The following is a 12,123-nucleotide window of genomic DNA, read 5'->3' as shown; positions in this document are numbered from 1 at the left end:
CAAAATTTCAAGTCTTCTTTTTCCCTGAAAAGTTTCAAACCTTCCTCCTCCCATGATCTCCTCCAGCCCATGACCTCTTTTCTACTCTACAGAGAACAGAGAAACCGTCAGAGGAAATGCCAGAAGCTTCCACAGACTCAATCTTGCCTGATCCTGGAGAAGAAACGTCCTTTCCCAATGCAATGTCTGGATCTGGTGCCATCTGCTTTCTTAAGGCACTTATACTGCATTGATTTTCCTTGCTCTCTCATAAATCTCCCGCATCTTCCTCTTTACTTGCTCCCATGTTAAAACCTTAGTAATAAAACTTTCCTTGATCTCACACTTCCCTCCAGCTACTCCTTTATCCCTCTCTTCCCCTTCATAGTCAGTTTTCTCCAGGGTTATTCAAACTCCAGGCACTCCATTTCTTTACCTCCTGCTGGTCACAGCCCCCTCTGTCAGCCTCCCATCCTCATTACACAATCTACATGGTCATCACCAAGGTCACCAATGAATGATCTTGATGTCAGTTTCCATAAGTTCAAGATACATATTTCAACAACTACTATGCTGCAGACACTGTACCAAGCATTGGAAATATACTATGATCAAGTAGACAAAAGATTCCCATTCTTAAGCAGCTTATCAATGTAAGAGTGCAAGGGTTCAGAGGGAGTCTTTCAGTTTTCATTTCACTTTGTCTTCAGTGGAAGTTGATCACTAAGTTAGCATTAAAATATCTTTTGCTGAGCATCTATTTTCTTTAATGACTGAGGTACCTTAGCTTCCTTTGTCAATTTCTTTTGTTCTACTTGATTAAACTTTATGTTTTGTCCATTGATTTTATCCTACAATTTTTTGCCAAAGATTAAGTATGTACCAGACACTCTTTTAAGTGTGGAAAATAGTAATGAAGAAGAGAAAGATAAACATTTCTAATGAATCTCATAGCTTTGAGGGTACAAGTGAGATTGAATGGAATGATCAATGTTGCTTCCCTGCTCTCCCAGGGAAATTTCCCCACTCCCCAGTTGAGGTCAAAGTTCTTTTTCCATATGCTCACAGAACCTTGGATTTTCCTTGGGTCTTTGCAACTGGAATTTATTATTATTATTTTTTTTCTTATTCATGTATCCCATTTGTTTACATTAAAAAAACATAAAAAACAACAAAAAAACATTTCCTGTATTATTTATCCAGAGAATAATTATTATCAAAGTAGTAGAAGCTAGAATTAGGTAAAATAAATGATAACTCTTATAAAAAGTATCCTCACCTTACCCAATCTATATTAAACTTACTTGGAATTTTATGAACTTTTTCTATGAATTCAAAGAGATAAAAATCAATGAAGGATCTCAATTCCTGCAATAGTCTTAATTTTAAGATATAATGCCAATTTCAACAATTTAACTCTTTTATACTTATCTGAAAAGAATTTGTTGAAAGTATATTAGAGCAGCTCCTCTCCTATTTCTATTGAGTAAGAGAAGCTGTTATAGGTTTACATCCTAATTAGAGACTAGATAAGTTATTTACTCAGAAGTTTCCACATTTCAGTCTGGGTCACCTACCACAGGCCTTTCTTACTTTCTTAGGGTAAATGGAAGTTCATTATCAAATTACATGATACTAAATGAGCTGATCGCATCTAGATGATGATTTCTGTAGATACTCTATTTCTAAATCTTTTAGACCTTTGGAAGTCATTTGAAAAAATGATTATTCTTTTGCTAGAAAGCAAGTGGACTTTGGAGTGTACAATGATTCATATATCAATAAACTTGATGCAAACAAATTTACTTAAAAGATAGGTTTGCCAATTAGAATTTAACTACAATGTTTTTTAATAATGTATTTTTTTTATTGTAAACAAATGGGATACATGTTGTTTCTCTGTTTGTACATGGCGTAAAGGCATACCATTTGTGTAATCATAAATTTACATAGAGTAATGTAGTTTGATTCATTCTGTTATTTTTTCCCTTCCCCCACCCCTCCCACCTCTCTTTTCCCTCTATACAGTCCTTCCTTCCTCCATACTTGCCCCACTCCCTAACCCTAACTCTAAACCTAACACTAAACCTTCCCTCCCCCCATTATGTGTCATCATCCACTTATTAGCGATATCATTCGTCCTTTGGCTTTTTGAGATTGGCTTATCTCACTTAGCATGATATTCTACAATTTCATCCATTTGCTTACAAATGCCATAATTTTATCATTCTTTATGGCTGAGTAATATTCCATTTTATATATATATACCACAGTTTCTTTATCCATTCATCAATTGAAGGACATCTAGGTTGGTTCCACAGTCTGGCTATGGTGAATTGAGCAGCTATGAACATTGATGTATGCTGATTTTAAGTCCTTTGGGTATAGGCCAAGGAGTGGGATAGGTGGGTCAAATGGTGGTTCCATTCCAAGGTTTCTAAGGAATCTCCACACTGCTTTCCAGAGTGGCTGCACTAATTTGCAGCCCCACCAGCAATGTATGAGTGTACCTTTCTCCCCACATCCTCGCCAACACCTGTTGTTGCTTGTATTCTTGATAATTGCCATTCTAATTGGGGTGAGATGGAATCTTAGGGTAGTTTTGATTTGCATTTCTCTTATTACTAGAGATGTTGAACATTTTTCCATATGTTTGTTGATTGCTCGTAGATCTTCTTCTGTGAAGTGTCTATTCATTTCCTTAGCCCATTTGTCGACTGGATTATTTGTATTCTTGGAGTACAGTTTTTTGAGTTCTTTATAGATTCTGGAGATTAGCGCTCTATCTGAAGTATGATTGGCAAAGATATTCTCCCACTCTGTAGGCTCTTTCGTCGCATTGCTGATAGTTTCCTTTGCTGAGAGAAAGCTTTTTAGTTTGAATCTATCCCAGTTATTGATTCTTGCTTTTATTTCTTATGCTATGGGAGTCCTGTTAAGGAAGTCTGGTCCTAAGCTGACATGTTGAAGATCTGGACCTACTTTTTCTTCTATAATCTGCAGGGTCTCTGGCCTGATTCCGAGGTCCTTAATCCATTTTGAGTTTAGTTTCGTGCATGGTGAGAGATATGGGTTTAGTTTCATTCTGTTGCATATGGATTTCCAATTCTCCCAGCACCATTTGTTGAAGAGGCTATCTTTTCTCCATTGCATATTTTTGGCACCTTTGTCTAGTATGAGAAAATTGTATTTATTTGGGTTTGTGTCCGTGTCCTCTATTCTGGACCATTGATCTACCTTTCTATTTTGGTACCAATACCATGCCGTTTTTGTTACTATTGCTTTGTAGTAGAGTTGAAGATCTGGTATTGCAATACCCCCTGTTTCACTCTTCCTGCTAAGGATTGCTTTAGCTATTCTGGGTTTCTTATTCTTCCAGATGAATTTCATAATTGCTTGCTCTATTTCTGTAAGGTACGTCATTGGGATTTTAATTGGAATTGCATTGAATATGTACAGCACTTTAGGTAGTATGGCCATTTTGACAATATTAATTCTTCCTATCCAAGAACATGGGAGATCTTTCCATCTTCTAAGGTGTTCTTTAATTTCTTTCTTTAGTGTTCTGTAGTTCTCATTGTAGAGGTCTTTCACCTCTTTTGTGAGATTGATTCCCAAGTATTTTTTTTTTTTTTGAGGCTATTGTGAATGGGGTAGTTTTCCTAATTTCTCTTTCTGAAGATTCATCACTTATGTATAAAAATGCGTTGGATTTATGAGCATTGATCTTGTAACCTGCTACTTTACTGAATTCACTTATGAGTTCTAAGAGTTTTCTGGTGGAATTTCCAGGTTCCTCTAAATATATAATCATGTCATCAGCGAACAGGGATAGTTTGAGTTCTTCTTTTCCAATTTGTATCCCTTTAATTTCTTTGGTTTGTCTAATGGCTCTGGCTAGAGTCTCAAGAAGGATGTTGAATAGAAGTGGTGAAAGAGGGCATCCCTGCCTTGTTCCAGTTTTTAGGGGGAATGCTTTCAGTTTTTCACCATTTAGAATGACATTGGACTTAGGCTTAGCATAAATGGCCTTTACAATGTTAAGGAATGTTTCCACTATCCCTATTTTTTCTAGTGTTTTGAGCAGGAAGGGATGCTGTATTTTATCATATGCTTTTTCTGCATCTATTGAAATAATCATGTGATTCTTGACTTTAAGTCTATTGATATGGTGAATTACGTTTATTGATTTCCGGAGGTTGAACCAACCTTGCATCCCTGGGATGAAACCCACTTGATCATGGTGCACTATCTTTTTAATATGTTTTTGTATGCGATTTGCTAAAATTTTGTTGAGAATTTTTGCGTCAATGTTCATTAAGGATATTGGTCTGAAATTTTCTTTCCTTGATGAGTATCTGTCTGGTTTAGGTATCAGTGTGATATTGGCTTCATAGAATGAGTTTGGGAGGGTTCCCTCCTCTTCTATTTTATGGAATACTTTGAGAAGTATTGGAATGAGCTCTTCTTTAAAGGTTTTGTAGAACTCGGCTGAGAACCCAACTGGTCCCGGACTTTTCTTTGTTGGTAGGCTTTTGATGACTTCTTCTATTTCAGTACTTGAATTTGGTCTATTTAAATTGTGTATGTCCTCCTCATTCAGTTTAGGCAATTCATATGTCTCTAGAAACCTGTTGATGTCTTTGAAATTTTCTATTTTGTTGGAGTATAGATTTTAAAAATTGCTTCTAATTATGTTTTATATTTCAATCCTGTCTGTTGTGATATTTCCTTGTTCATTCCGAATTTTAGTGATTTGGGTTTTCTCTCGTCTTCTCTTTGTTAGTGTGGATAAAGGTTTATCAATTTTGTTTATTTTTTCGAAGAACCAACTATTTATTTTGTCAATTTTTTGTATTGTTTCTCATTTCAATTTCATTGATTTCAGCTCTGAGTTTAACTATTTCCTGTCTTCTACTACTTTTGGTGCTGGTCTGTTCTTCTTTTTCTAGGGCTTTGAGCTGTAGTGTTAGGTCGTTTATTTGTTCAGTTTTACTTCTTTTATTAAATGCGCTCCATGAAATAAATTTCCCTCTAAGTACTGCTTTCATAGTGTCCCAGAGATTTTGATATGATGTTTCTTTTTTCTCATTTACCTCTAAGAATTTTTTAATTTCCTTCCTAATATCTTCTGTTATCCATTCATCATATAATAGCATATTGTTTAATCTCCAGATGTTGGAATAGTTTCTGTGTTTTACTCTTTCATTTATTTCTAACTTCAATCCATTGTGATCTGATAGAATACAAGGTAGTGTCTCTATCTTCTTGTATTTGCTAACATTAGCTTTGTTGCATAATATATGGTCTATTTTAGAGAAGGATCCATGTGCTGCTGAGAAGAGAGTGTATTCGCTCTTGGTTGGATGGTATATTCTATAAATGTCCGTTAAGTCTAAATTATTGATTGTGTTATTGAGATCTATGGTTTCTTTGTTCAATTTTTGTCTGGAATATCTGTCCAGTGGTGACAGAGGCGTGTTAAAATCACCTAGTATTATTGTGTTATGGTCTATTTGACTTCTGAAATTGAGAAGGATTTGTTTGACATACATGGATGAGCCACTGTTTGGGGCATAGATGTTTATGATTGTTATATCTTGCTGATTTATGCTTCCCTTAAGCAGTATGAAAAGACCTTCTTTATCCCTTCTGACTAACTTTGGCTTGAAGTCCACATTATCTGAAATGAGGATAGATACTCCAGCTTTTTGCTGAGTCCATGATCATGGTATGTTTTTCCCCATCCTTTCACCTTTAGTCTATGGGTATGTTTTTCTATGAAGTGAGTCTCTTGTAGGCAACATATTGTTGGATCCTTCTTTTTAATCCAATCTGCCAGTCTATGTCTTTTGATTGATGAATTCAGGCCATTAACATTCAGGGTTATTATTGAAATATGATTTGGTTTCCCGGTCATTTGGTTCATTTTTTAAATTTTATTTATTTATTTATTTATTTATTTGACACTACTTGTTTCCTCCTTTATTTGACAATTCCTTTAGGATAATTCCTCCCTTTGCTGATTTGGTTCTTTGTTTTTCATCTCTTCCTCATGGAATATTTTGCTGAGAATGTTCTGTAATGCTGGCTTTCTTTTTGTACATTCTTTTAGCTTTTGTTTATCATGGAAGGATTTTATTTCATCGTCAAATTTGAAGGTAAGTTTTGCTGGGTATAAGATTCTTGGTTGGCATCCATTTTTCTTTCAGGGCTTGAAAAATGTTGTTCCAGGCCCTTCTAGCTTTTAGGGTCTGGAGTGAAAAATCTGCTGATATCCGTATTGGTTTCCCCCTGAATGTAATTTGGTTCTTTTCTCTCACAGCCTTTAAAATTCTGTCTTTATTTTGTATGTTAGGTATTTTCATTATAATGTGCCTTGGTGTGGGTCTGTTGTAATTTTGTGTATTTGGAGTCCTATAAGCCTCTTGAACTTGATTTTCCATTTCATTCTGCAGATTTGGGAAATTTTCTGATATTATTTCATTGAATAGATTGTTCATTCCTTTGGTTTGTTTCTCTAAGCCTTCCTCAATCCCAATAATTCTTAAATTTGGCCTTTTCCTGATATCCCATAGTTCTTGTAGATTCTGTTCATGATTTCTTACCATCTTCTCTGTTTGTTCAACTTTGTTTTCAAGGTTAAATATTTTGTCTTCAATGTCTGAGGTTCTGTCTTCCAGGTGTTCTATCCTACTGGATATGCTTTCTATGGAGTTCTTAATTTGGTTTATTGTTTCCATCATTTCAAGGATTTTTGTTTGGTTTTTTTTCAATATCTCTAACTCTTTATTGAAATGATCTTTTGCTTACTGTATTTGCTCTTTTAACTGTCGATTGGTGCGATCAATCAATGCTTGCATTTGCTCTTTCATCTCATCATTCAGTGCGTGCATTTGCTCTTTCATCTCATCGTTTGCTTCTCTGATCATTTTAATTATGTACATTCTGAACTCCTTTTCTGTCATTTCTTCTGCCATGCTGTCATTGGGTCTTATTGATGTAACATCTAGATTTGTTTGCAGCAGTTTCTTTCCTTTTTTTCTCATATTGTTCAGGTATCAGTGGACCGCTGAGTTATTGCAGATTTCCTCTATTGACTTACAATGTCCTTGAATATTTCTATATATATATCCCCTCTTAGCCTTCAGTAGGCTGAAGTCTTGGAAGAAGTTGATAATGCAGTGCACCACAAGGAAGCGCCTCTCTAGGAGTGGTGGCCCTCTGGTGGGGTATATTCCCTGCTAGTGACAGAAGTGCCGCCACTTGTTGACCAATGGTCATCCAAAGGGGACCTAGGCTGTGGGCTGAGGCAAGGCCTGTTTGGGCCTGTGTCTCTGGTTTTACCATCCTTTTGGGGAAACCTCACCTGGCAGGGAAGACTCACCTGATGGGGAGGTCTCGCTGGTCAGTTCCCCTCCTAGAGGTTCCCCTCAATTTACAGCTACCGCCTGGGCTGGGCTGCCTTCCTCTGCAAATTTCCCAGGGTCCCGGCCCTACCTCCTGGGCCTGGGAGCCTCACCCTTCACAGATGAATCTCCTTAGGCTGCCCCTCCTCAGAGAATCTGCCTGCAGTCCTGGAACCTTTGCTCCGCCCCTAAGCATGTCTCTGTTCGGCTCTTCCACCAAGAAGCCTCCTAGATCCTGGGACCCTGCTCATCACCTAATCGCCTGGCTATGCGGTCCCTCCTCGAGCAGCCACCTGGGGCCCCGTACAATCGCTCTGTGTCCCAGAGACCTGACGCTCGCCTCTTCCTCCAGACAGCTACCCAGTATTCCGGTGCAGTCACTAGGAGTCCAAGCAACTCACCGCATGCCTCCTCCTCCCACCAACTGCCCGTAGCCCTGGGCAATCACTCCGAGTCGAAGTGACCCGCCCTGTTCCTCCTCCTCCTCCAGGTAACCCCCTGGGTGTTCAAGAGTGGCGCTGTGAGTGACTCTGAATCCACGTGACCTGCTGCACTCCTCCTCTAGGCAGCCGCCCAGACCTCTGGTGCGGCCACTCGAGACCAAGCGACCCACCGCGTTCCTCCTCCAGGCAGCCCCCGTGTGTTCAGGAGCGGTCGCTTTAAGTCCAAACCACTCACCAATCGCCTCCTCCTCTGAGCAGCACCTGGAGCTCTAATGCAGTCACTGCGAGTCCAAATGACCTGCGGTGCTCCTCCTCCTCCTCCTCCTACTCCTCCAGGCAGGCCCCGGTGTTCAGAAGTGGTCTGAGTCCAAACAGCTCACCGCGTAGCTCCTCCTCTGGCAACCGCCTGTAGCTCTGGCATAGTCACTCCGAATCCAAGCGGCCACACTCCTCCTCCTCCTCCTCAGGGCAGGCCCCGGTGTTCTGAGTCCACACAGCTCTCCTCGCCACTCCTCCCCTGGGCAGCCACTGGAGCCCCAGTGGTTGCTCCGAGTCCCAGCACTGTGCTGAGCGGCCTCCTCTACGATGCTCCCAGTTGTCCGAGTTCACTGCTCCAGCGGGGGGAGGGGTGTCTCGCCAGGCAGCTCTACTTCATAAAGGTCCCTGCGTTCCGGGACTACCGCCCCATCCGGGATGCCTCCCCAACGGGAGAGACTCACCTGGCTGCTTTGAGTTGGTCCCAAGTCTCTCAATATCTCCTCTTTTGAATTCTGAGTCCTGGAGCAACATGAAATGCAGCCACCCTCTAGTCCGCCATCTTGAAACGCCTCTGGAATTTATTATTGATAAGAAGGGTTGTAGAATGTTTGTTCATCACATAGGCCTCATACCATGTGTGTCTTTTCACTAGGGATCTCCAGGTTTGAGAACAGTGTAGACACAAAGAAGGGCCTTACTCAGTGGAATTTCCCTTAGCCCAAGCAAGGAAGGCCCTCCTCTTTGGATTCTCTGGTACTTTCCTCCAACTGTGCCTCTTCCCATGGATAAGTAATCTTCAGGGCCAAGGGGAATTGTTTACTCAGGTTATGTTCTTTTTATTTCCCAGGGCCCTGGAATTATCTTTCCCAAAGATCTGGGACCCACTTTCCTTTCCTATATGTTCTTCCCACACGAATCCTGCATGTGCTTCCCTCTTAGGGTGGATGAGCCATCAGAACATGCACCTTTATGTCTGAAGCACATCTCTGGAGTGATGAATAAGGCTGTGCATGCAACTTGGACAAGCAAATTAGAGCACCCAGATGCCCCCATGCAAGGATGCAGGGTGCAGTGATGAACCTCAGGTGGGGAAAGAAGATATGAAGCCATGAACAAGGGCTGGGGTCAGTAATTCTTGCACTGGCACATGTGGGCATAGAACTCAGAATTTCAAGAATTCTAATTTCAGACCTAGTCTTCCAGGTCATCTTAAAAGTGAATTTGTCAAAATATGATAAAGCATTTTATGTAAGGATTTGTTTCCTTAATTTATAGTTGTTAAATATTTAGATATGTGCTATGTGGACTACCATTTGTACTCTATCCCAGAACCTGATAACAAGTATATACTGAAAGAATAAATGAATGAAACAGTTTATCCCTGAATCCCAGCATTTGCCACATGGAGTGACTGGATGAGAAAAATGGATGGATGTTTCATACAAATCAATCCCTACAACAGCAAATGCCTTCTATTGAAATTGGAGCTCCAGCTGCAGAATGAATAACCTGTCTACAAATGTTGAAATATTTCCTCTCAGGGAAGCTCTGACTTAGTTGCTTTCTTTCTATAATTCAATGACAAATAACTCTTTAATTAAGAGTAATAGTTAACAGTTATTGGGCATTATTTTTAGGACTGCTTTCTGCCTGACATGTGGATTGTTTAATTGAATACTTACAATCCTATGAGGCAAGTACTGTTCTCATCCCCATTTTATGTATAAGGAAAATGAGGCTCAGGAAAGTCAGATGACTTGCCCTAGATTTTCCAGTTAGTAAGTTACAAAGCTATAGTTCAGTTCCTAGGCACTCTGTGCTCTATACATTGTGTTATATGATATGTGTGGAAGTCAAAGTTCTCCTCTGTCTCCCCCTTGTTATTGATGCCCATGGCTTCTTGGAGTGTAAGCTGGGATCTATGGTGTAAGAGCCACACTCCCTAATGCCAAGTTGCCTTTGCAATGGGTGAGAAACAATAAGGGATTAAATTGGGAGTTTAGTTAGCAGGATGACGAATACCCCCACAGGGAAGCATTTAGTCCAATTTTCACATTCAATTTCCTCTAATAAGTTTACAGAAATGCAAAGAAGAGACAAAGCGTCTCATGAAAAAGAAAAATATTGGATTTTCGTTTACTGATTATGACACTGAGGGTCCTGAATAGGAAAATAAATCTTAGCTACTTAAAGGTAAATTTTTCACATGTTGTAGACTTTAGTTCTAAGAGTATTTATTCTCTGATGATGCTCTGTACCCATCTGGGTTTCCGTTTTTAGAATGGGAGGGTCCAAATCCCAAAGAGAAAGTAGAGCATCACCTTGCTTTCCTCAGGCCATAGATCATCAACAGCAGCTCCAAGAGGGATCCCACTGTCCCCTGCAGAGGTGGTCTAAGCCAGGGCGGAACTGGAGATGGTATGAATGAGGATGGGAGAGAGAAAAGGAGGAAGGACTGCACAGAGCGTATCCCTAGCTACATATTTTCAACAGATGCTCAAATTCTCCCCTGGGTGAATGAGCAAACAGGACCACTCACAAGGTCAGTTAAACATGCAGAAGCCACTGGAGGAAGTTGGCATGATTTCAGGCAATGTCCATGCTAATTAAAAATTTGTATAAACAATTTTGAATAATAAAAGTGATTTTTATTTTAGTGTTATTCTGTGTGGCAAAACACATTTTGTTTATAATAACAAAATATGAGAAATGCTTTTGCATTTGTAAATGGCACTTGACCAACATCACTTTCCCTTTTCTCTTCCACTCATCCAGATCTTCTGCTTCCAAATTTACAAAACTATATTTCACAGGGTTATTATGAGAATAAGAGGCAATAAAGCATTTATATGCTCCTCAGTATTGCCATTTAACGGCAACCACGTTTTATTGAAATGATGTAATGTCAAGTTTCTAACACATGGTAAACATTGGACACATTTTCTAAAACAAAACAAATAAAAGCCATTGGAAATGGTTAAACTTAAAAGGACAACCCTCTTCTCTTCCAGGCTTCCATGGATGTGTCCCAAACCAGAGCAATGGAAATAAACCAGACTCCAAGCTTGGGATATGCCCAGTGATTCCAAAGAAGGTAACAAAATCCAAGCTTTGAGAGTAGATCTAAAACACAAATAGTGCAAATTTCTCCAAATAGTAGCTCCCAGTCTATAAAGCAATGCCTATAATCCCAAATGGTCATTCAGAAGTCACAACTGTCCTATGCCAGCAAGCACCTTGCTTTCACTCTCATGGTCTTCATGACCCAAATCCCCCATGTGCCTTCAGAGAATCTTCCCTCTGCCCTCTGTTGGTTCTCCATCCTGCTACACAAATACTTCTTTTTTCCCTTGTTCCATAGCTGGCTTCTCCCCATCTTTTGTTGTGATCTTAAACATGAGCTTTGCAATCACTTAGTCATCTCTGGGCACCAGTTGATGAGGGTATTAAAAGAAAGAGGACTATTAGGAAAGTTTCAACAATTGACCTGGTGATCTTTGTTTCAAGGTTAACAATTCTTTTAAAGCTTTTTTGCTTAGGGTGTCAGCTTATTTATTACAGTTGAAAGTATTTAATGTTCTTGCATAAGCTTCTGTGAAACGCCATTTCTACCATGAAGATGTGGGAATAATGAAACACATTTGTCTTGCACCAGGAAAGCTATATCCCAGAGAGATTTCTGCATCTCATTAGCCTCAGTTGTGATGTGGGAATTGTAATCATGCCCAGCTTACAGGGCTATAGAATGAATGAAATGAAGCAGCGTGTAAAGTGTCCCAAACTGTGCCAGGCATGGGGAAGACCAACACATACTCTTGATGATCATTGTCACATTGTAGGGCACTAAATCTCAGGTGACAATTGCAGCTCTGTGGTCTTATGAAGTCAGGTACAGCTTTGTTCATTCATCATCAGACTTGGTCAAAGGTGTGAGACTGTGTCCTCCCAGCCAGCTCAGGCCCAGGATGACTGAACAGTATGTGGGACACACAGACCTGTTCAGCATAGCTCATGTGGATCAGTGGCCACAGGCC

This window comes from Sciurus vulgaris (assembly GCF_902686455.1).
Source record: "Sciurus vulgaris genome assembly, chromosome: 11".
Classification (NCBI taxonomy): domain Eukaryota; kingdom Metazoa; phylum Chordata; class Mammalia; order Rodentia; family Sciuridae; genus Sciurus; species Sciurus vulgaris.
This window is presented reverse-complemented; position numbering follows the sequence as displayed.